This window comes from Hemitrygon akajei, chromosome 4 (assembly GCF_048418815.1).
Source record: "Hemitrygon akajei chromosome 4, sHemAka1.3, whole genome shotgun sequence".
NCBI lineage: Eukaryota > Metazoa > Chordata > Chondrichthyes > Myliobatiformes > Dasyatidae > Hemitrygon > Hemitrygon akajei.
The window spans coordinates 142,146,701-142,173,088 of NC_133127.1; the positions used below are offsets into that span (position 1 = coordinate 142,146,701).

The 26,388-nt window shown below is 39.6% G+C and overlaps 1 protein-coding gene across 2 annotated transcripts in view; it reads left to right on the forward strand.

Annotated features, from left to right (window-relative positions):
• tenm4 (teneurin transmembrane protein 4) overlaps positions 1–26,388 on the forward strand; it is a 2,228,071-nt gene that overhangs the window by 1,462,439 nt on the left and 739,244 nt on the right. Inside the window, exon 1 of one of the 2 annotated variants that reach the window (XM_073043454.1) lies at positions 25,211–25,430. The exons of the other annotated variant lie outside the window; for it this stretch is intronic. The gene's annotated coding sequence lies outside the window, so the exon portion shown is untranslated. Of the gene's footprint in view, positions 1–25,210; positions 25,431–26,388 lie in introns of those variants that run through there. 2 annotated transcript variants of the gene reach the window in all.

Below are 26,388 nucleotides of genomic sequence, written 5' to 3' on the forward strand. Positions count from 1 at the left end.
AATGCTGGTAGAGATTCAATCCACCTTAACAGTGCCAGGGTATTTTATTAGTCTCTGTAAGCCCTTCCAACTCAAAATTTCCCAAAGGACCAATTACTTTCTGAAATATTCCATCCTCCTGCAGTTCAACCCCTCAGATGCAGCATAGGGTATTTACTTCCAGGGGTAAAATCTTCCATGATGACCAAAGAACACACTTGCCATGCTGTAATATTTTGTACTGCTTTGGACAAAAAGTGATCCTTCACTCTCTGAAGTGCTTGAACAGGTCACATAACATACTTGAGTAGAAATTCCTGGAGAATGACACCCCACTGTACATCCAGTTCACACTGGAGATGAAAGGTGGAGATGACTCGTAACTTAAATTCCCGGTGGCAATATCATATCTGAGGATCTATCCTGGGACTAATATATAAGTGTCATTACAAAGAAGGCACAACAGTGCCTCTACTTTCTTAGAAGTTTGCACAGATTTGGCATGTCATCTAAAACTTTGACATTCTTTCTATAGATGCACTGTGGAGAGTATCCTGACTAGTTATATCACAGCCTGGTATGGAAACACCAATGTCCAAGTACAGAAAAGCCTACAAAAGAGTGATGGATACAGCCCAGTCCATCATAGTAAAGCTCCCCCTCCCACCCCACCCATCACTGAGCACGTCCACTAGGAGCGTTGCCACAAGAAAGCAACATCAAGGACACCCACCATCCAGGCCACGGTCTCGTCTTACTTCTGCCTTCAGGAAGGAGGTCCCACACCACCAGGTTCACGAACACTTATTACCCTTCAACCATCCTGAACCAGTGTGGATAACTTTACTCACCTCAACACTGCACTGATTCCACACCCTATGGACTCACTTCCAATGACTCTACAATTTTATTTATTCATTTGCTGTTTTTGTGTTTGCACAGATTGTCTTTTGCACATTTGTTGCTCATCAGACTTTGTTGATTTTCATTGCTTCTAAAGTATACCTTTGTTTTACAGTGAATGCCTGCAAGAATATGAATATCAGGGCAATATATGGTGACATATATGTACTTTTATAATAAATTTACTTTGAAATTTGAATTTGAAATGTTGCTATCATGGATCATTGGTGGTGAAGCTGTCCTGCAGTCAGAAGAAGCCTCTTTATGTAGACATTCGAGGTAAGCAACACTCCTGTTAAAGGGTGTTGCTTACTATTGTGAAGATGTGTTGGGCCTTTGGAGAAGAGTTTCAATGGCGATGATTCCAATTTTCCATTCTGAATTCCTATCTGCAATACAAGCTGGATTCATTTTCACCATTCACTAGGCTGGTGTGTGCCTGGAATCTCAGATACAGTTTGGAAGGCTAAATGTCTTCTTGCCCCAGGCTCTTAGATTAATGAATTTGCTTCAAACAGTCTGAAGCTTTCGAAGCTTCTCCGACTGATAGACACTAAAATTGCATTGCAGGATTTTTTAAAAATTTAATTACATATTCAGATGTGTTAAATTTCCTCATAGTTTCTGCAGGCCTTTCCAAATCTATGGCGGAGGGGTAGAAGTAGCTCCCTTTCTCCCTAGATATATCCCCCCCAGAATAAGCTGACCTGTTATGCACACTGCAATTTAGCTGTTTCATAAATGCATCACAGGAGATTGGCAAATGAGTTTCTAAACCAGTCAACTATACACTGCTTTCAATGTACATTATGTCTTTGAAGGAGGGATTCTTAAATATCAGAAGGATTGGAAGAAATCCTCAACTATAGTCCACTCTTCAAGTCTTGGGCAACGTTTTCTTTGGGCTGGTATTGATTGGAAGACGGAAGTCACAATCACCAAAAGTGCATACTCTAGAGTTAAACTGTAGAGCAAGATCATTTCCCTTGCAGGCAAGAAGGTGTTTTTAAAAAGAAGAACGAATTAAGAAAAGACTTAAGTAATCCATGATGTAATGGGCACAGAACCAGACTGAGAACCATTGGGTGAGGCTCAGAGAGATATGGGGGGGATAGGGGAGGGGGCAGCTTAAAAACCAATAATGTAGTTTCAACTAAAAGCCTTCAAATGATAATTTACTCGGAAGCATATAATACCAAACCTTGTCAATGGGTTTTGGAGATGTTTAAATCAATGATAAATAATTCACAAGCACTAGAGATCTGGAGATCACTGCATCACAAATCAGTTTTCAAATTAAAGGTTTTATACTGATTTTTACCTTAATCCAAGACTGTTTTTGATCCTGGGATAAGGATACTGGCTGTTGGTTTTAATAAGCCTCTCATAAGCTTATAAACATCTAACAGGTCTTCCCTCAGCCTCCAGATAAAACACCTCTAGTTTGTCCAACTTCTCCTTATAGTACATATGCTCTAATCCAGACAGCATCCTAATAAACAACTTCTGCACTCTCTCCATTATCTCCACATCCTTGCTGTAATGATGCAACCAGAATTGAATGCAATTCTCCAGATGTAACCTAGCCGGAGTTTTATAATGCTGCAGCATAACTTCCTAACTCTTGAACTCAGTGCCACAACTGATACAGGCAAGCTTGTCATGTGCCACCTTTATCACCCAATCAACTGTGTGGTCACTTTAAGGGAACTTTGGACTTGGACCTCATAATCCCTCTGTACATCAACAGCATTAAGGGTCTTACAAATAGTAGTGGGCTGTCCTTTTACATTTGTCCTAAAGAACAACACCCACTCTTGCCCAGTTTAAGCTTCATCTGTCATTTCTCTACCCATATCTGCAACTGATCTATATCTTGCTGCATCCTTTGACAACTTTCCACACTATCCATGTCACCACTGATCTTTGTATTATCGGTGAACTTTTGAACCATCCCATCTGTTTTTATCCAGGTCCTTTATACAGTGTATATATCATAAACAGTAGAGGTCCCAGTATAGATCCCGGCAGAGCAGCACGATTCATGCACCTTCAGCCAGAATAAGACTGATTGATCACTGCCCCTGTTTTCTATGGGCAAACTGATTCTGAATCCAAACAGCCAAGTCACTGTCAATCCTGTGCATCTTAATCTTCTGGATGAGCCTCCCATGAGGTACCTTGTCAAATGCCTAACTAGAAATCCATGTAGACAACATCAATTGATCTAACTTCATCAGTCTTCTTTGTCACCTCCTCAAAAATCTCAGTCAAGTTGGTAACAAAGGAACTGTCCCACACAAAGCTACTTGGACGGTCCCTAATTAAGCCATGGTTTCCTAATGCTCATTCGGGAGGCTGAGGGGTGATAGTAAGGACATATAGAGAGGTAGTTAACCCAAGGTGCAGGACACAGGAAAATGGGTGACAGTCAGGAAGGGGAAAGGGTTTAAGGAGCCAATGCAGAGTACCCTTTTGGCCATCCCCCTCGACAACATGTATACCATTTTGGATACTGTCGGTTAACAGAGGATAGTCGCAGTGATCGGGTCTCTGGCACTGAGTCTGCCTCCGTGACTCAGAAGAGAAGGAGGAGAAGAAGCACGCTGTGGTGATAGGGGATTCAATAGTTAGGGGAATGGACAGGATATTCTGTGGGCGAGAATGAGTTTACCGAATGGTATGCTGCCTCCTGGATGTCAGGGTCTAGGATATCTTGGATCAAGTCCTTAGCATTCATAAGTGGGAGGGGTGAACAGCCAAAGGTTTTGGTCCATGATATGGGTAGGATGAGTGACAAGCTGATGCACAGGGAGTCAGATGCTTAGTTAAAGGGCAGGACCTCCAAAGCTGTGATCTTAAGATTGCTACCCGTGCCACATGCTAGTGAGGCCAGAACTAGGAAGATTATACAGTTTAATGAGTGTCAAAGGAGTTGGTGTAGGAAGGAGAGCATTATATTATTGGATCTCCTCTAGGAAAGGAGGGACCTGTTCAGAAGGGATGGTTTGCACCTGAAATGTAGAGGGACTCGTATCCTAGCAGGAAGCTTTGCTAATGCTGCACAGTAGGGTTTAAACTAGAGTTGCAGGGGATGGAAACCAGGGTGCCAGAACAGTTGGTGGAGAGGTTGTGGAGGCAGTTGTTGGTAAGACCTCAGACCAAGTTAGAAATCAAAAAGGTTAAGCCTGGTGTGACTAGTGCCTTGAGCTGCATTTATTTCAATGCAAGAAGTATCGTATAATGCAAGTTCCAGGTGCCAGGGGGCATGAAGTGTGTGAAGTAACCAGAAGTAGAGAGAAGGTTCTTGGGGAAACTGGAAGGTCTGAAGGTAGATAAGTCACCTGGACCAGATGGTGTTTACCCAAGGATTCTGAAGCGGCTGCAGAGATCGTGGAGGCATCAGTAATGATCTTTCAAGAATCTTTAGATTCTGGAATGGTTCCAGAAGACTAGAAAATTGCAAATGTCATTCCACTCTTTAAGAAGGGAAAGAGGCAGAAGAAAGGAAACTCTACCCCAGGTAGTCTGACCTCAGTGGTTGGGAAGGTGTTGGAGTCGCTTATTAAGGATGAAGACTTGGGGTACTTGGAGGAACATGATCAAATAGGCCATAGCCAGCATGGCTTCCTCAAGGGAAAATCTTGCCAGACAAATCTGTTGGAATTCTTTGACTAAATAACAAGTAGGATAGACAAAGGAGAATCAGTTGATGTTGTGTACTTAGATTTTCAGAAGGCCTTTGACAAATGCCACACGTAAGGCTGCTTAACAAACTGGGAGCCCATGGTATCACAAGAAAGATTCTAGCATGGACAAAGCAGTAGGTAGTTGAAAGGAGACAAAGAGTGGGAATAAAGGGAGCCTTTACTGGTTGGCTACCAGTGACTAGTGGTGATCCACAAGGTTCTGCGTTTTCTGGCCAATTCTTGATACGTTACATGTCAACGATTAGAATGATGGATCTGATGCTTTGTTGCAAAGTTTGCAGATGTTATGACGATAGGTGGAGGGGCAGATAGTTTTAAGAAAGTAGAGAGACTGCAGAAGAACTTGGGCAGATAAGGGGAATGCGCAAAGAAATAGTAGATGGAATACAGTGTCGTAAAATGTACGGTCATGCACTATTATCGAAGAAATAAAAGGATTGACAATTTTCTAAATGGAGAGAAAATTCAAAAACTGAAGGATAAATGGATTTGGGAGTCCTTGTGCAGGATTCCCTAAAGGTTAATTTGCAGGTTGAGTCAGTGGTGATGAAGGCAAATGCAATGTTAGCATTCATTTCAATAGGATTAGAATATAAAAGCAAGACTGTAATGTTGAGACTCTATAAAGCACTGGTGAGGCCTCACTTGGAGTATTGTCAGCAGTTTTGAACCCCTTATCTTAGAAAGGATGTGCTGACACTGGTGAGGGTTCAAAGGAGGTTCAGAATAATGATTCCAGGGTTAAATACCTTGTCACATGAAGAACATTTGATAGCTCTGGTCCTATATTCACTGGAATTCAGAAGAGTGAGGGGTGACCTCATTGAAACCTATCAAATGGTAAAAGGTCCTGATGGAGTGGATGTGGAGAGGATGTTTTCTATGGTGGGGAGTCTAAGACCAGAGGATGCAGCCTCAGAATTGAGGGATGTCCTTTTAGAACAGAGATGTGGAAGAATTTCTTTAGCCAGAAACTGCTGAATCTGTGGAATTCACAGACAACTGTGGAGGCCAAGTCTTTATGTATATTTAAAGCAGACATTAATAGATTCTTGATTGGTCAGGGCATGAAGGGATATGGGGAGAGGGAGGAACTTGGGGCTGAGAGGGAAATTGGATCAGCCATGATGAAATGGTGGAGTAGGCTCGATAGGCCAAATGGCCTAATTCTGCTTATGGTCTTGTAGGTTCGATCACAATGAATCCTCTTCAATAGCTCCCCTACCACTGAATTGAGACTCACTGCTCTATAATCTCCAGGATTATCCTTAGTTCCCTTCTTGAACAAAGGAACAACATGAACCACTCACCAATACTCCAGAACCTTGCCTGTAGCCAGAGATGACACAGAAATCTTGGTCAAGGCCCCCGTATTCCCATCTCATGCCTCTCTCAATATGTGACATTCAAGAATTCCAAAATACAGAGGATCAGATATTCTGTGTCAAGATGGAAGTCTCCTGCACCCTTCCAAAATGTGCTATTTAAATTAATCAAAATTACATGCAGATTAGTTGTTGATTGACTTCCATGGGATATTTAGGTCAGATGTTTGCTATGGGAATATTAATACAGGATATTCATATCAGTAGAATGAACATGGATGCATTGGAGAAGATGCAGAGGAAATTTACTGAGATGCTGACTAGGATGAAATGTTTGAGTTATGAGGAAGACCGGATAGGCTGAGTTTGTTTTCACTGGAGTGGAGGAGGTCTGTTAGATTCCAACCGCCTACCCTATCTATTGACTGTTTCAATTTTATAAAGCTTAATCAGGTCTCATCTCAACCTCTGAAGATGTAGAGAGAACTACCCAAATATGTCCAATCTTTCTTTAAAGCTCGTACTCTCAAATTCAAGCAGCATCTGGTAAACCTCTTCTGCACCCCCCCCCCCCCCACAATCTCCACGTCTTTTGTATGAAAGGGCAATCAGAACAGCACACAGCAGCTAAATAAAGTTTTATATCGCTGTAGTATGACTTCCCTACTCTTCACCTCAACATCCCTACCAATGAAGGGAAGTGCCTTCGTTACCACCTTATCCACTTGAACAGCCACTTTCCGTGATCTAAAGACCTGGGCCCAAGATCCTCAGTGCCATTAATGTGCCTACCAGTAACTGTATATTTTCTCCTTCTGTTTGATCTCCCACAGTTCAACACTTCACACTTGCCGGGATTAAATTCCATCTGCCGCTTCTCTGCCCATATCTGTGACTGATCTACATCCTGCTATATTCATTGATAGTCCATTTATACTGTCCACAAGCATACTAATTCACCCATCTACATTTTCATCTAAAGCAATGATATATGCATATTGCAAGCAACAGTTCTCAACACTGATGCTTGTTGAACATCATTTGTCATGGGCCTCCAACATGAATAACACCCTTCCACCCCCTACTCTGTCTTCTACCCAACACTCCCAGTGCAAAAGAGAAATAGTTGCCCCTCACACCTTCTTTAAATTTCCCCCCTTCTCACCCTAAATGCATGTCCTGCAGTAATTGATATTTCGACCCTGAGAAAAAAAAACTTCTGTCTGTTCCACCTTTGCCTCTCATAAGGTGAGCAACTTCTACCAGATCTCCCCTCCACCTCCACTGCTGTAAAGAAAACAAACCAAGTTTATCCAGATTCACCATGTAGCTACAGTCAACATCCTGATAAATTGTTACTGCAGGCTTTCCAAAGCGTCCACATCCTTCCTGTAAACGAGTTACCAGATTGCACACAAAACTCCAAATGCAGCCAAGCTGAAGGTTTATATTTAAATTTTCATTTCAATGGACTTTTCCTAAGCCACAAAAAATGGTCAGTTGATTTTCCAGAGTCTGTGGGCAATAGCATTTTAAACTACCCCAGAGATGTATAGTTGTGTACCTCAGATTATCCCAACTCTGCCTGCTGTTCTGATGTTGGTTATGGATTGAGTGTCAATCAGTTCTTACAAGCCTCCCAGAGGAAAACCACAAGAAACAGAAGGAGACTTGCCAGAATCCAGAACCACTTCAAACATCTGGAAGATCACAACAACAAATAGGAAATACTTTCAGCATGCTGATCAGACACGAAACACCTGACTAGTAGAGATGTGTTTGAAATGTACTGTGTTTGATTTTGTTGAAGTAAAATACTGCTGAGATATTGCCAGAGGAATGTTGTATTGGTCGAATCTGAAAAGGTTCCATTGCCTAAGTTCTATGCAGTGCCTCTGTAATGTTCACATTCCATTCTTGTTTCTATACTTTGACTGGATTTCAAAACAGACATAAGTGACAAATGAAACTTTACTGCAGCTTTTTGAATTGAATATTAGGATTGTGTGATTTGCTTCACCTACCTCAAAACATTAGAGCAAGGAGGATTTTTTTTAAAAGTATTTGTAACTCTGTTCACCATCAGTTTTTAGATCACTTTAACTATCATTAAAACATGCAATGATTTAAACTACTGCAGAAATTATTTAACACAAGGCCAATATAAGCTGACTGTGAAATGTGCATTAAAATGTTTAGTTATGCCATCTCGAATACCTCATAAAATATCAATATAAGGCAATCCTAACATAACTAAATAGTGACAACGTGTAGAGCTGCTGGTGAGTGAAATGCCTTTGGAGGGAAGTACAATTGAGAATGGCAGTGGTTAGCTATAATCTGTAATGCTTTATTTACTTCGTTATATCAATGGGGAATTGTTTAGTTCTTAAAATCAGCCAGATGAAACACTACAACTAAGTGGGCAGGTTAAGAACTCATGGTCCATAAATAATGCTTTGGTGCATGGTAAAAAAAAATTAGAGGAAACATATTATCAAATGAAAGTGAATTAGTAAATGGCGAAAAAATAGACCAATCCAGAAAATACTATGAATTCACAGGTGCATGAGTTACCTGGAAAAGAGTTAACAACTGGCAGTAAAATAAATTATTTGGACTGATGGAAAATATAAAGATGGATGAAAAGACAGCATTAATAAAGAATTAAGTATGTTCTTAAAAATTAAACAAGACATTGTTACAAATTTAGATTTGTATAGATCATCACCTGTAAGTGACATAAACACCTGATAAATGACTTCACCTTCCCTAATATTGATTGGCAGCTCTTCAGAGCAAAAAGTTTAGATGGAGTGGAATTTGTTAGATTTGTCCAGAAAGGATTCCTATCACGGGCTGACTAGGGGAGAGACCATTCTGGATCTGGTTCTAAACATGAACCTGGTCAGATGACAATTCTCTCGGAGAATGAGTTCAGAGAAAGTGATGACAACTCCCTAACCTGTACCATTGTGTTGGACGGGGATAGGAGTAGACAGTATGGGGAAGTATTTAATTTGGGGAGGATGAATTATGATGCTGAAAGGAAGGAATCTGAAAGCATAAACTGGGAATAGGTATGTTCAGGGAAATACACAACTCAAATGTGGAGATTGTTTAGGGAGCGCTGGAATAGGTTCCAGATAAGTTTGTCTAAAATTATGAGATGCAAAGATGGGGTAGATGGTTTTTTCTTAACAAGTAAATGTCAAGTACTAGAGGGCATAAGTTTAAAATGGGGTGGGGGAGGACAAAGTTTAAAGGCAATTTTCAAGACATTTTATTACACACAGAATGTTACCAATGGAGATGGTGGAAGCAGATACAACAACAACATTAATGAAGCATTTAGACAGACACGTGAACAGACAGGAAATGGTGGCATACAGGCACATGCAGGAAGTTGAGATTAGTTTAATTTAACGGCATAGTCAGTGCAGAAAAGATGGGCTGCAGGGCCTTTTTGTGTGCTGTTCTTTTCTACGTTTCTATCTGAGAGTCCCAATCAGTTGCTGGAGTTGATGGTGGGGGAAACAATCAAGCCATAACTAGGTAATGATAATCCCAAAGGTAGAAGGGTCAAAGTAAAATCTTAGAGGATAAATTCAAACCATGTGGTGACCAGGATTTCGTGCAAAAAAAAATTGCTTCATATGCATTATGAAAACTTGTTTCTGCAAGAGTCCCATGCTGTTTGCAGACTACACACGTGTAATATATTTTAGGTGACAGATAACCAACTGTGTGTTGAATGCTGCTTAGTGCCAAAACACATAACTGGATGTAAGCACGTTGGACCTTAACTAAAAATAATGGTCACTGCAACCTGCCAGCTAAAGTGAATATGATTGCTTTCAACTTAAATTCAGTCTTGGTGCTCACTTAGTATTGCATTACATAATTGAATTTCTAGTCCAGAGTGTCTTACATTTATGTAGGCTGACACGCATTGTCGTCTCACCTATACAGTAGTCTAATAATCCCATGTTCTTGTGACTTCAGCCAGATAAACCTGGATACTGCTCAGGTATTTCTGCAATATTTCTTCAGTGAATTGAGTATCAACAGATGTGTCGTCTCAATGTGAATCATTGTTGCTTCAGTGCAACAGTTCGAGAGATGATTAGACACCGATTCACTTGATTCAGCTGCTGCAACTTACCTGTGGATAACATTGTTTTAAGAAGTGATCAGGCTGTTTTAACTGCATCAGTAGATTACTTTGATTAACTTAGTATAAACCTTCTGAAATGAATCGTCCAGAACTACCTCTCTTTTTACAATGCTACCTTTTCAAATTTTTGAACACCTCTTCAAACAAATTAAGCCACAAGAGGTTCCAGCTACCTCCTGCTCCAACCTTTCTCCTAAAAGAGTGCATAAGACTGATTTCAACGATGACCCTTGCAGAGTTACTCACAATTAGATTGTTGCGAAGGCAACAACAATACAGTTGCTGTAAAGTTAAATGATCTTTCTTTAAGAACTTTTGGTTTTGGTACACCTGAAAATTCATCTCCACTTTTCACTTAACACACAAAATGCTGGAGGAACTCAGCAGGCGAGGCAGCATCTATGGAAAAGAGTACATGCGACGACATTTCGGGGCGAGACCCTTCAGCAGGACTGGGTAGAAAAGACAAGTCAGAGTAAAACAGTGGGGGGGAGGGAGAAACAAAATGTGATAGGTCAAACTGGGTGGGGGAGAGGTGAGAGGTGAATTAAAGAACTGGGAAGTTGAGTGGTGAAAGAGTTACAGGGCTAGAGAAGGGGGAATTTAATAGGAGAGAACAGAAGGCCATGGAAGAAAGAAAACTGGGGACACATTGAGGAAGGCGATGGGCAGTCAAGTAAATAACTTGAGAGAAGGAAATGAGAAAGGGGAATAGAGAAGAGAGGGGGTCATTACCGGAAGTTTGAGAAATCGATGTTCATGCCAGCACATAATTCTCCATAACATCCGTCACCTCCAACGGGATCCCACCACCAAACATACCTTTCCCTCCCCACACTTTCTGCTTTCCGCAGGGATTGCTCCCTATGCGACTCCCTTGTGCATTCCTCCCTCCCCACTGATCTCCCTGCTGGCACTTATCCTTGCAAGTGGACAGGTGCTATATTTGCCCCTACACCACCTCCCTCAATACTATTCAGAGTCCCAAACAGTCCTTCCAGGTGAGTCAGTTGGTGTCATCTATTGTATCTGGTACGCCCGGGGTGGCCTCTTGGATATTGGTGAGACCTGACATAGATTGGGAGACCGTTTCACCGAGCACCAGAAAAAGAAGGCTCTCACAGTGACTACTCATTTTAATTCCACTTCCCAATCCCATTCCAACATGTCCATCCGTGACCTCCTCTACTGTCGCGATGAGGCCACACTCAGGTTGAGGAGCAACACCTTATACTGTATTCTGTCTCGGTAGCCTCCAACCTGATGGCATGGACATTGATTTCTAGAACCCATTAATTCCCCCCCTCCCTTTTCTATTCCCATTCCCATTTCCCTCTCTTACCTTATCTCCTTGTCTGCCCATCGCTCCCTCTGGTGCTCCTTCCCCTTTTTCTTTCTTCTTCCATGACCTTCTATCCTCTCCTATTAGATTTCCCCCTTCTCCTGCCCTGTATCTCTTTCACCAATCAACTTCCCAGTTCCTTATTTCACGCCTTACTCCCCCCCCCCCCCACATGACCCCTGGTTTCACTTATCATGTGTTTCTCCCTCCCCTCCCTGCACCCTTTGACTCCTCATCTTTTTTTCTCCAGTCCTGCTGAAGGATCTCGGCTGAAATGTCTACTGTACACTTTTCCATAGTTGCTGTCTGGCCAGCTGGGTTCCTCCAGCATTTTGTGTGTGTGTGTTGCTTGAATTTCCATCATCTGCACAATCTCTTGTTTGTGGTTGGATCTCCACTTCTCAGTCCTGCTATCCTGCTAAAACAATAGTATTGTTCTTAACATATTATTGTTTTTCCACATGTTTGAGCTTTAATATTAGGTATGAAAACATGACTTTGATGAAGATAAATTAATATTATGCAAAATTTCTTATGCGAAAGGAAAACCACAAAAAGAACATAGAAGTTTTACAGTAGAGCAAAAATAGATATGGGAAAAGTATTTTATGTCCACAAATATGTAAGCAATGAAGAGAAACAAATGAGGAAATTATAAAATATTATGACATAAGGTTTATAGGTATTACCGTTTCAGTTGTAAGGTTGATATTCAATTCCTGCCACAATGTGTAAGGAGCGTTTATGTTGTTCCTGAGATGTACGGCTAGGGATAGTGAGTTCTGAGCTTGCTATATTGGTACCAGAAGTGTGGTGAGACTTGTGGGCTGCCCATCACAATCCTCACTGATTTGATTTGATGCAAGTGTTACATTTCACTGCCTGTTACAATGTACATGTGACAAAGCTAATCTTTAATCTCTAATATGGTCAATACATTTACCAATTCTGCCTACAAACAAATTCAGCATGTTTCTACAACCCCTGACCTTTGAGAGTAGCTTGGCTTTATCCTGGACATTCTGTGGCTCTTCTGCATCGAGGTTGACCCTTGAATTACCAAGCCCTTGTTATCGCATCTGTTTTCTATTCAAACTGAAATTTCAATGCAACATAATAGATTCATTAAGATGTGAAACATTTTAAATTGGCTTTATATATAAATATTGTTGGCTTCAATTTTTATATTAGTTTCTAGAGTAAGGCCTTCCTCCTAGTGCAATGGGGGTCAATTTCACTGGGGCTGGAGTTTAGCTACAGTTCATTACCTGGCCAGTTTGGCATATTATAGTGACAACACCTCAAAAGCAGCATGGAAAGGTAAGTCTTGACGCAGTGCTGCATCTTACCCTTTTATATTTTGCTATGACTCATGTTTTTGCTGCTAAAGTTCTCCTTCACTCTGAAACCAGTAGAGAAAACAACACAGCGTCCCTTCGTTTTACACTGGAAATGCCAAAGAAATTTCTGATTGTTGTTCTGGTATAACAGAACAGTTCAGGCTTCATGATTAGCAAGGATTGTCTTTCCACTGTTGCCCTCTATGATGATCAAGACATTCCACGGTTTTCTTTGTTTTATGGCTATCTGGAAAAGAAGAATCTCAGAGTTGTATACTGCATACATACTTTGATAATAAATGAACTTTTGAACCTTTGAGTAACACTGCTGGTTCACATAGACTTCCAGATTTTCTTCTCTCCCGTTACTACTCTCAGCTGCTTACATTAACAGCTAAGTTTAGAAGTAGGGATATTCCTCAAAGCAGCCATTATTTCAGCTAAACCATCAGCTCATTTGTCCAATTGTGGGAATAACAGATGACAAAATAAATTTCTCTTAACTCAGATACCTAACCTGAAGCATTTATCTTCTTGTTTACATATTTGACTGATTTCAGAGGAACAGAGCTAAGTAAATGGTTTCAAACAGCATCACCAGCATCACTTATCAACATGACACATACTTTGCCAAGGTCTCCCTCTCTCTGGTCTATCACCCAGTTCTGCTGATAGCATTTGTAAAGCACTTCACTTCACTTCCAGATCTTGTTGACAAAGTTAAAATGATTACCGTCGCTTAGTTTCACAAGTATTTGGGTTCTGGAATATCGGCTACAATATTTGAACAATGCTAAATTCAGAATTAAACCAACTGTAACCTGAGTTATTTCTCACAAGAAGGTGGTGTGTGGAGGCAGATGTGGGAAAGTAAGTAACAAATGGAGACTAAGGCTTTTTGGGGGGAAAATAATTAGCTGACAGTTTAAAAAAATAAGCTGATTTTATCAATGCATTAAGAGTTAAAAAGAGAAATAACAAAGTGGAAAAATTTCAGATGATACCACAGCAAGTGGGAACGGTATAGCTTAAGCCTTGAACATTATTTGTGGGTAACAAAACTGAGGATAGCACACACAGGTAGAGAAGGTTGTTGGAGAGTCAAAATGGTACATTTTGACCAGGTCTCACGTAATGAAACATCATAAAAACTTCTCTTAATTCTGCCTTTGGGGATCACTTTTTTCTGAGGAAGATGTTCTGAAATCATGATGTCAGCTCGTAGCAAGGGCACCAAGGAGGTTCACTCGATGTATCCATGTAGAAACACATCTGTCACAATGTGCACCGGAAATGTCGGAACGCAAATGCGGAGGTAAGACAGACTCCAATCGAGAGACGGCGATCAAAGTTTCTTCATAAGAATTCCAACAGAAGCATCAGTGGCTCGAATGAGCAACACCACGAGATGCAACATTCTCAAAATTAGGACCCCACGACTAGCACTAATCTGGAGTCCACTTAAATAATACAAGTAACACGGAATTCCTGAGCCTATCAAAATAAACTTGAGAAGCTTAAACAGAAAGTCCCATGCACAGAAGATATGGAACTGTTCAACATTGTCCACAAACCGTGCAAAATCACAAGCAAGTACTTGTTAAAATTCAGTGGCACACTGCCCAAAAATGTAGCACTCCTCAAAAGAATTTCTAGACCAAGAACTTTAAAAGCAAATTATTAAGGAGCAGGCAGCTAAAGAAGGTGGAGATTCTGAACATGTATGTTTTAGTATATAACAGAATGCAAACCATGTTTATATTTACAGTGTAAGGGAATCAGAGACCATCAGCTAAGTCAACAGGCAATGAAAATGTGCATTAAGCTCCAGTGAATGAAAGCAGAGACAGAAACAGGTGATGTTGCAGAAGTGGATGTTAAAAATCTTGAAGATTTCTTTGAATAGAAAAAATTTTCTCCCCGTGACACAGTATTCTTCCCTCAGTTATTATCACTATTGTGAATTAAGTGATCATTCAACTTATTATTAGGACAGGCTTTATATATAAACCGAATAGTTCTGTTTAACTGCAGAATGAGAGGTATTGTTTTGTGGAATAATTCTTTAGCTGTGAAGCACTGACAGTAATTTCTGAAATGTGATAAATAATAAAAATGCTTTCATTTCTACTGTGATGAGAGTAACTGTGACATCTCATTGTTAAAGCATGTTTAATTTTGTGTTTCATTATTAAAAAAAAGTCGTGAATGAATCACTCCCATGCATTCTGCTATTTTTCCTCGAGTAAATGGTCAAAGCTTGTAAGAGCCAATGTGCCCTAAAGAGGGACAATTGGAAATAACAACAGCTAACTCTCAACTGTTTCAGTCCTGGGTTCACCAATGCAAACTTCAGTAGGGCTCAAGGCCACTGTAGTTGAAATTGCATTGCCCAGCCTAAGGACTGGTTGGACATGTTAAGGGAGGAGGTGGAGAGACAAGTCCTCGTGCTGCATTAACATGCGAGTAGTTATCCAGAGTGTGTGCTGATGGCTGGAGGGGTATACATCATGTCTAATAGTTAAGCAGGATTGAGTTAGGAAGGAACAAGCACATCAGCGAGCAAGAGTTGGATAGGAGGCATGAAATGGGAGAAGAAGCAGAATTTTAGGTAAGTGGCCCTATTTGGCTGGAAGCCTGATTGGGGCAGCAGGGCATTGGAAGGAAGATTAGTCTGTCAGACAAGAGAATAAAGGGTTGAGAGGAAGTTGGGGGAGAGTGTTGAATGGGGGGGGGGGGGGGTCTGTGGATTTGTGGTACCTGAAGGACCAAATGTAAATTGAGATTTGCCTTTGCAGTGTTTCAATACAGCACTTTGAGGTGAGCCATGCATTGTCCCAGGAATGCTCAACAACAGGAACTCTCAGAATGATTATGTACAATTTCTCTGCAATGCTCAAAAAGGTTTGCTGCAGAGCAACTGATATCATCCAATGTACAACTGAAGCTAACGTTAGCTGAGACTGAATCATGGCTGAGGTGGCTGGTAACATTTCTGCAGTTGTTTGACTTGAAATGGTATGATCGAAAATCACTCCAGCAGAAGAATCAATTTTTAGACACAGAGCAATGAAACAAACAAAGCTTTGCATTTGACTGTTCAAGAGTGACTGTTTATGGTCAGTGTTTTCTTCGGAGTGCTCTACAGTTACTACGTTTTTCTAAATTAAAATTAGCTCACGCTTGTTTCTTTGGTGATCACATGCCTCCTCAGTTTTGTTTACTTGATGCACAAATCCTGGAGAATCTTCCACCCACATGAAATATGAGTGGTACCCCTCAGGCTGACACGGGGCAACTGTAGTAGGGAAAATTGCTACAATGTCTTGAGGCAGAAATCACCGTGGATATGAAGTGACAATTATGCAGGGTCAACCTAATATATTCCACTGCACAAAAATTTATAATGTTGCAGTATTTATGTGATATTTAAAGGACACAGAAATACATTTTGAATAATACTTTTCAAAAGGAGAAGCAGTTATCACGGCTCTACTTAAAAACTCTGCATTTAACTATTTCATCAGTAAAACAATTTCCCCCAAATCTTATCCAACCTCTGCATTACTAGTCAGGGGGAGAAAGTCAAAATGAAACATCTAAGCTGTTGCAAATAAGACAGCAAAAATTTATTCTGTATCTATGAGGATATTTCACTTTGTTATTCTTCCTAAAAATTACCGTGACATCAATTGTGTGTGTTAAAGACATAGTGTCATAGAACATTACAGCACAGAAACATTCCATGGCAACCTGTTTTTCTGCCTGTTGCAATCAACCTACAGTCGGACCACAGCCCTCTGTCTCAGAATCAGAATCAGGTTTAATTTCAATGGCATATGTCATGAAACTTGCTGCATTGCAGTAGCAGTACAATGCAATGTATAATACTAAAAAAGTATACATTACAATAAGAAAAATAAACAAATACAGTATAATTAAATTAAATAAGTAGTGCAAAAAGAGATCAAATAAAAAAATATTGAGGTAGTTTACATGGGTTCATTGCCCATTCAGAAATCTGATGGTGTCTATCCATCATCCCTGTACTTATCCAACTTTGTTTTGCAAAAAGGGGTGGGGAAGTGATGTCTAGGTCAAAGGGAATATCTCTGATAGGGTGAGGTCAGGATTGCAATGAGGATAAGAAAACGGAGTAATCGAGTTGATGGATTTGCTGTAGAATAAATAATACTTCACAGACAGTAGATTACTCAAAAATCATTATTTTTAGAATCAGCCTCGGAATCAGGCTTATTATCCCTGACATAATTTATGCCATGAAATCTGTTGTTTAAGCCAATGGTTTAATGGTTGAACCAATAAACTGACTTTTTTATTCTAGGGTGTATTTCTGTCTACATAACTGCCGATGTGCTTTAGCATAATCCTGGATAACAGCTTAATATGTTTTAAAATTTCCCCCGTTTCATTCGTTGACATTTTTTGGGGAAATTCACAAAAGAAAAAGCGGTGGGTAGATATTGATAGGAATCAGATTGGCCAAATGTTCTCCAATTTTAATGGACTTCATGGGAGACTGTACAATTTAGGGAAGCTTCAAATTAATGAAGTAATATTAAGGCAACTTTTCCACACAGTGCCAGTGCCCTACACAGGATTTGCCTGGAAATGTATACAGAAGTTCCTGTTTCCAGACTCCAGCTGATGCAGAACAACTGTGAGAAGTTAATTTGGAGAAAATCAGTCAGGAAAATGAAAAGGTTTTTTTCATCATTTATTTGTAATTTTCCGTGTTTTTTAATTGACTTTTAGTGAGCAAATGTGTTTTATACATCCACAAAAATAATAATTTTTTCCCCCATTTTTAACAGGTCCTCATTGTCACTAACTGTGAATGTCAAATACATTCAGAGGCATTCAGTAACACTGGCACCTTTGACAGCTGATGAGCCTGGGGGCAAAGCTCACCGGTTGTCAAAGCTGTTCTGTCAGGGCAGCCAGCTGCCTGTGCCGAGACAGCCTTATGTTGCACTGAGCCATGCCTAAGTGCCGGGAGCCCAGCTCACTGTGACCAGTGATTTCAGGGCAACGGAATGACTAGACCAAAGTGCTGTAGCAGCCTATAAAGTGCATTTGTGACATTAGACAATAGCATTAGTGGCTTTAGCATTAGAAAAACAAAGAATATGTAATTGTTACACATTCTTTCCCAGATCTTGGAAATGTCTCTTCCTCAATGAATTTTTGACTCCTGTTATGAAAGATGAGATGTAAGCACTGACAAATAATAATGGTGCTTCTTTTGCATTTACATTGACATATTCAGTCCTGTATGGGAGACTATTATTTACATAGTTAGGGTGAGCAATCACCATCCATAAAAAGAAAATCAAACAAAATGGATAAAACAAAGGAATCCTCACAAACTGAGGCATGATTTTCCTCTAGTATTTCCAAGCAGTGGAGATTGCATTCATTCATTCATTCCCTAAATACCAGCCCTATTTACTGCTTTATGTAGGTTGAATGGTGCATAGCAGTGACTTATTTATGACTGCAGGAAAAAGTGGATGCACAGGATTCCAGCTCTGTCCCTTCTACAACTGGAGTCGGTTCTAGCAAACAGTAGTTGAAGATCTAATACAAACAATGTTGTAAACAGTTAACACTATTTCTATCAATGCCTCAAAGTTCCAACAATGCAGGAAACTTTTGCTCAACTTTCTATTCATAGCCAAAAGGGGCTAGTAAGGACACACCAGTAACATCTGCTTCATACCACCAGTAAACTTGTACAGCATTGATGTGCCAGCAAATTGATGGATTTAGTTAAATAAGATTCTCTTTTTTTCAACTTTTCCTTCAGTGTCAGATGGAACCATGAATGACTCTACGTTCAGCTTCCATTTATTCTGTAAATGCAGGAACTGTGCCAAGGAGGTGCCATTTGTTTTACAATAAAACAAACTTGGATTTATATAGTACTTTATGTCCTTAAATATCATGAAGAAACTTTATCAAATGATATTTGACACTGAACCACAATTTGGAATATCAGAGCAGTAAGTTTTATCTTCGTGTAACGCCCTGGTTCAAATTTTTACTGCTTGCTGTTGGTATTACATTTTAGCAGTTCTGTAAGAGCAGTCTGTTCTGCTTTCAGCCCGTTTGGGTTTGAACTAAGATAAGGAGCTTTGTTGTTCAACTAAGGGATGTAGTGTCAGCCAAGCAGGATGGTGAAATTGGGAGAAGGTTTTAGAGAATGCTGGATGGAGAGGTTTTTTTGATGGACACTAGTGTGGGTCGAGGTCTTTTTGGTGGGAGCTGAGAGTAGACAGGAGGGAGGATGGCTGAGGATGCTGTCCCTGTGGCACAAGGTGCTTTGTGCAGGTGCATGGCTTCAGGGAGGAAGGACCAGTACTCCTGTGGGGGAGCCAGTTTGTTTGAGGTGGATTCAAGTGACATTCGGAAGATGGTCTGTGCTTTCACTCACAATGAGGGTCCAGCGCACGAGTTAACAGCAACTTCAAAACGTGCTCCAACTTGCGTGCACATGGACTGTTTAATTATAATGGCCCTTTTGTCTGTCTTTCTTTTCTGTAAAAACTCTTTGGTAAAGTTAACATTCATAAATATACTTTCTTTATAATAGTATGCAGTGAACAGTCTGTTACTTCTTGCAATGGGCAATGGCTGGGGGCAGTAAATTACACAGATTCACACAAACCTGGGTGTAGGTAGGTGAGACATCCCACCCTCGTGGAGATGTGCGGAGCCTAAGCAAGGTGTTTTCTCTCCGCTGGCTGTCCACTGGCTGCTAATGAGGGGCTAATAAGCCGCATCTCTAGAGACGCCCAGTCAAAAGGGGTTTCATTTATGTATTTTTAAAAGAACAGGGGATGGGGTGCTATAGAGATTTATAGAAGTTATAAGGGAGACAACTAAATTCAGGGATAATCGAATTGAAGAAGAAAAAAAATAAAATTTTACTGGCTAGAAGAAAAATGCAAGGATAGAGAGAGCTAAGGCTATGGAAACAATTAAAAGCAAGGCTGTGAACTTTTAAATCATAACGCAGTTTAGTTGGAAACCGGAGTAGTTTTAATGCATCATGGCTTAATTCTAGCATAAACCTGAACTGCCTCAGATTTGAGTTAAATACTGATCGAAGACAGATGTATATAAAATGACTTAGTTCATTATTTCTGGGTCATCACATAGATTTTTCCCCTTTCATCTAATTCAGATTCTCTATTTGGAATGTAGCACAGGTGTTCTTGTTATCCATGAGACTCTGCTTTGAATTTATGTGCACAAATCTATAGTAGATGTTGTTAATGCTTTTTATCTGCTACAGTTTAATTTGCACACCGAGAAACATAATTGGTGCAATTGGGCCATGTTTACAAACTATTTTCATATGTTTTTTTATATATGGATAATGTGATCAATTTGATCTGGAGGTGTTATCATACTTCTGGGTGGATCCAGTGTCCAGTGAAAAGATTTGAATGCAGTCAGAAATCACTGCAAAAACTTCTGTTGTGCAGTTCCTAATTTAGGCTGAAAATTCCAATGAACTAGTTTACCAATTTGGAGTGAATTGCCTGAATCAAAAGGAGCACAAAATGACATAAGCTTCTGCCAACTATCTTTTTCATCATGAGATTTTTTTCAGAAGTGTTCCGCCTGCAATATATTGCAATACAACCCTACAACTGGAGCTTGAGGTAAATTATACAAAAAGACACCACCGTTTTTATACTGGTTCCAAATGAAAGGCAAATCCCAGACTGTAGCAGGTGGTTTAATCACCACAGACAATCCGATCTATGTTGGAAGATTCTTCAAAAACATTATCTGTTCTGACTCTCTGTTTGGCTGACAGATTTCTCAGAACAGATTTAACTTAATATTAGAGCCCTTTTGGGGAATCCATACTCAAACTTCAGGACAAAAATTTAAAGAAATATTGTTGAAGATCAGGTTTCATAATGATGTAAACCATCATATGTGCAGTTATCCTCTCATGTGTAAAATTCAATCCCTGGCTGTAGTCATATGCTGAACTGTGATTTTCCCCATGGGATATGTGTAATGTGTATACAAATTTGTTTGTCATGCGTTTTATTAGTGCTAACAGCTCTGTTACACTTATCTGGAGTTAATCCCAATTTGGTCTCCTAAATGTACCTTTTAAATTTAGTTTACACTCGGTGTTTGGTTCTCAAATGAGCTTAGCATTGATTGAGCTCATATACTATAGTAGATGGCATCTACTTCAACCTTAATACCAAGCTGGACAATTAATTTACAAAAATCCCTCTACTTTTCTAACCTATCAGCTAAAGGAGTTTGTTGCATGAGTGGCATATACCCTCTGGAATGTCATTCAAATCATCATCCTTCATTTACACTAGGAACTGAGGGAAGAGGCAAACCAAAGCTGTGCTGCACAAACCAGTCTTCGATCAAATTCTGGACATTTAATAGTGCTAGTTACCTGATAGTCCTCCTATTTACCTACCCACCCCTCTACCACTAACATCAACCTTGCGCTGCTTCTAACACAGGGCTGCTAAACCTTTGGATTGCAATTGTAAGACTCCTGACTACAGCAGGACTGGTCAGAGTGACACAAGTGAATGCAGATGCTATAATTTGCAGGAAGTATCAAACTGCTGGATGAGCTCAACAGGTTGGGTAGCGTTTGTGGAGGCAAAGGGTCCAGTAAACGTATCAGGTTGAAAGCCTGAAATCATGACTGGTCAGATTCAGTTTTCCCTCACTGATGGGACAGAAACCTTTTCAAAACCCCAAGAGTATGATAATAAAATGAAATAAAACTAACATTTAAAAATAATGGAAGCAGCACAGGAGAAATTATATTGAATATACTTAATCACGCTTATACTCAAGTGTTATAAATAGATTCTGTTTAATTCAATTATTGATTTCAATAAACACCAATTCTTATTGAAACATATTTTCTCTCTATAGCTCCTTGTGCTAAAGGTCTGGTCACTCTACATTTGCTTGTTAGCTGTTGGATTTTTGGGGTATTTTTCTTATGCTTGTAGGATTATAATAAATTATATCAAAACAAATTTGCAGCTCCAAAGGTGGTGATAGTGATACTTTCAGACAGGAAGAAACCTTTGGTCCATTTTCTTCTCTTGGGTATTTCTTCTTTAGAACACTTTAAGCTCTCTTTTTCTACTGTCTCTGCCAATGATTTTTTTCCACAGGTTAGATTCTTGTTTAGAGGCAATTAATATTGATATTGGATTTAATATTTTGTTATATTAATATTAGTATTAATGTTTTCTTCTGTTGGCCTTAATTTGTAAATTTCTTTTTGTGCTCTAATTCTAAAAATGACACAAAACATGCTTCAGTCCAATATACCCAAACTTTCCACAGTGTTATCCACACTTATCCTAGCCCCTCAAGAGGTAAGACTCAGGGAAGTCCACCTTTCCTATTCTGTCAGCTAATGGGTTTTTGGGATCAATGCAGAATCCATTTTGAAATTGGGAGGTAATAGCTACAAGTGATGATCTGGTGGTCTTTTCAGAGCCAAATATGGTCATAAAATGAAAGCTGATTATCATTCTGTATGATTCTTTGCTCTGCTATGTTTAACAGCCTGCAGTGATGAATTGCTTCATAAAATTTGAAGATCTACTCTGAGACATTAGTAGTTTCTCATTTATCATCAAGCTTACCAGGCATTTTATATCTGCTTCCCTCATATTACATGCAATTCCTTGTTTGGAGCAAAAAATAATGAAGATAAAGCCAGGGCTCATAAATAGGTAAATAATTCTGAATATTCTTTGGTTTCCTTCACGGTATCAAATTTTTCAGGAGATCACATTGGAAAAACATTAGCAATAAATCCTCTTATCAACTTTGTAGAATAAGCTCTGTTCCAGTCAGAAACCCAGCAAACTCTTTCTTTAGTCCTTTTGCCATAGTCATCGAGTCATCATTGCAGCCAGAAATGTATTTTTTTAGAGAAATAACCACATGAAATTCAAATTGTTCCCATTATGCTTCTCAAACAATTACATTGGTTCCTCCCAGTCTATTGAAAGTAGAATGATATGTCAACAGGAGTTCAATCCAATTCTTTTCAGAGACCTGTGTCATTTCTGCTGGAAATACAAGGTCCTTGACCTTACTTAGTAAATGTGGTTCACTGAATTTTTTTTACTCTTCATGGCAACTTTTCCAACTTGGCTCTGTTGTACTGTTGTTCTGAAAGCCAAGTGGACATACAAATTTAGTTAAGAAATGTTCCTAGTTTCTCTTGATCATTGTTCCATGAATTTAGCTCTCAAACACTGAGAGAGGGAAGTTCTGTGAACTTCTCACCTGCAATGGCTGTTATAAACCCTTATATTCATACCAAGTACATAAAACAAATTCTTTCTATCTGTGAAATTGCATAGCAGCCTTAAAAATTTACTTGTGATGTTACAGGTTAACGGTAAAATCTAAACCCTTAATTTAGTGGAAAATAGGATTAGCAAGTCTCATGGAAATCCTGTGAACATGCTGCCAGTCTAAAATTAGGCATGGAATGAAATTAGAATATAGTTATGTCAGCATCAGGTTTTAAGAAGCTTGTCATATTTCACCAAGTAAATTCAGGTTTTTTGAGGAGTGATAGCCATTGTAATATCAAGAAATGCTGTTGAAGTTTACTCAGAAAAGAGCATTGGTGGAGATAATTGTAATGCCAACAGCTGCAGATTAGTGTTTACACAGTTGGCAAACATTTTGTTCCTTTCTCTCTGCTAGACTGAAAATGTCAGCTTCCTCTCCCTTCCCCCATCCATACCTGAGGACCTGCATCTAGATTTGAGAAGGAGTCTTCAGAAAATAGTACTACGTAATGCCACAATTAAATTGTGCAACCTGGTGCAGATGGAAGGTAAAGGGCTGCACTAACAGATCAATTGTGAAAGCAGCTCTGAAAGAACATGTTGGGGGAAAATCGTTCCCTCTTGCCCAACCCCCCACTTCGTCCTTTCACTAATGATTTCCTCCCCCTTTGCAACCCTTAGCAAACGCTGAAGGATGTTATGCAAATGCAACATTAACTGAACCTATTCACCAATTCATTCCTGTAGTTTTACATCTGAAAGAATGTTTTAACTTTTCACTCCACTATTCACAGGCAGGCCTGGAAACCTTAAGTCTGTTTGAGATTAGCTTGAAAGATAATACATAGGGCCTGTATAGGTTTTAGCTGGCTTCTTTCTTGTTCACAGAGCAACATAATATAGGACAGCAGAAAGAAAACTTTAGACCAAAGCATGATATAGTCCACATGGTTCATTTTCATTATTATGCAGAAGCAGAAAGTCCTTTCTATCTAAATTGTTCGAATGGAAGTCCTGCACTACTATCGTATTCAGTTTTCAATCAAGATTAATGAAAAAGATCAGCTCATTCCTTCCAAACTTAAACCGATTTATGATGGTCAAAATCACAATAAGTTGATTAAAAAACATTACGACCACAACAGATTCTGTTTCCACATGACAAACATGTACAGCCAAACAAGTCAGTCGCAAATGATGCAGTGTTAACGTGAGGCACTTTGAGAGTTCCTCGAAAACGTTCAAGATAAAAAGAGATTTTAAAAAGATTTTATTTTCATTCAGGGAGAGCCCATTCTAAAATCTTAGCTGCAGGTCAGTAAATTAGAGAGCACCAGATGTTAAACCTGATGCAGCGTGACCTTTCTCAAAACAAGTATTTTTTTTCGTCTGATTTATAACTCAGATTTAACAGCGTGCAAGGACAGATGTGATTGGCAACACAGCTTTTCAAGTCACCGGTTCGACAGTTTCGTTCACGTCTGTACACAACGCCGGCAAAGTACACATACTTCTCATCTTTAAACCATCCTTCACAACTATTCCGTTATGGATATATAGTGGCAAATAAATGATAAACAGCTGGGATTAGTACAATTTTGTTCGATTGTTAAAACAGTTACACACTGAGATAGAAGTATGCAATGTCAACTTATAAAGCTGGTTAATAGACCAATAATGTCACCGAAACAATACTGTTTTCACTAATGTCTTCAGAGACTACTTCTGTGCTGCTTCTTTTGAAACCGCAGATTTGCAAAACTATTCTTCTGAGACTGCTGAGTGTAATACAATAACCATTGAACAGCAGGGACCTTAAACTGCATTAAATCCCGCAGTAATTTATTAAAGCGCTATCAATGGTGCAGCTAATGGGGAAGATTAGAAGAACTCTCACTGACAATTTGACACATATGACAGGCTTAATGTAATTTTCTTTCAAAATTGACATTTGTTAACGACTACTCAGGTGCTATTCCCCCTTTTCCTTTTTTTGTTTTGGTATAACCCGATATTAGACTACATGTGTGCTTGTCATTCTGAAACATGCGGGGATTGGCTGCTGCCTCCCATTCATTTAGCGAGTGAGTGCATGTATCTGAAGCCTGGATTCCGCTGAGTGTTTGAGTCTGCGAAGATCACTTAATGCCTGTGAATGATCTAGATCTCCTGCGCAGCTGTTGCCTGATTAGTTCTTGCTATGAGCACAGTGCACTATGATGTTCAAAAGGACATAAAGGGGAAGAATTCTTATCTACTGCAGAAGGGTTGTTGGATAGCCAGTGCCTTCGGAATGGTAAGCCTCTGATCTGAGGAATTGCGAAGAACACGCTGTTGTGGTGCCGTATACCGTTACACGCTAGAATCAGAATCAGATTTATTACTACTGCCATATGACGTGACATTTATTATTTTGCAGCAGCAGTGCAGTGCCAAGACATAAAAGATCTATAAATTACAAATTAAACATACAGTATAAAATACTAAAGAGCTGGTGATCTGCGTTCATGGAGCGTTCGGAATGTCAGAGTGCTTCTTCCTTTACATGCTGCATTCATTCTACTACGTGCAATACACCAGACAGGAATTTCTTGTTATTTTAACCGGAGTAGCAAGATTTTTTTTTCTATCTTGTAGTACGTGTAAGCGTCTGGATACGACCGCCCTGCACTCGCTGTCTGTATTATGCTCGTAATTCTGTATTGTGTCCTCCCGAATAGGTCGGTCATGAGTTAGAAAGTTAGTGTTTCAAAATGATGGCTTGCTTTTTTTTCCTGCAGCTGTGCATTTTTTTAACATTTTAGAATTTCTTCTATTTGTGTGCTATGTTGTAGAACGTATGCAGCGAATCTAATACCGCCACCCAGTAAACTAGAGTCTGCAATTAAACTCTTCCGTCTTGCGTGATGTGCAACGCTGGATTGACTTGTTAGGAAAGGGGGAAGCGACAGACGAAACTTCATAAAACAGAAAGGATCTCAGAGTATTTTAGGCATCTGTAACTAGTCGAGTAGCAGAATGCTGCTACTTGGATAAACATCCATTATTTCTAACAAATCATTTTGAAAGGTTTTGTACGTAACAGATTTTCAGATTCAACACTTCCTCTCAGAGTCAAGCTGTCCATATTCTTAGCTGGAAAGTTATATTATTTTTCTCCCTTTCAATGATCTAAGTAAGTGTGTTTTTTAAGCAGGAAAGACAGGTTGAAGTGGATTATTGGATTCCGAGTTTGCCTATTCCCGTGAGCTAAA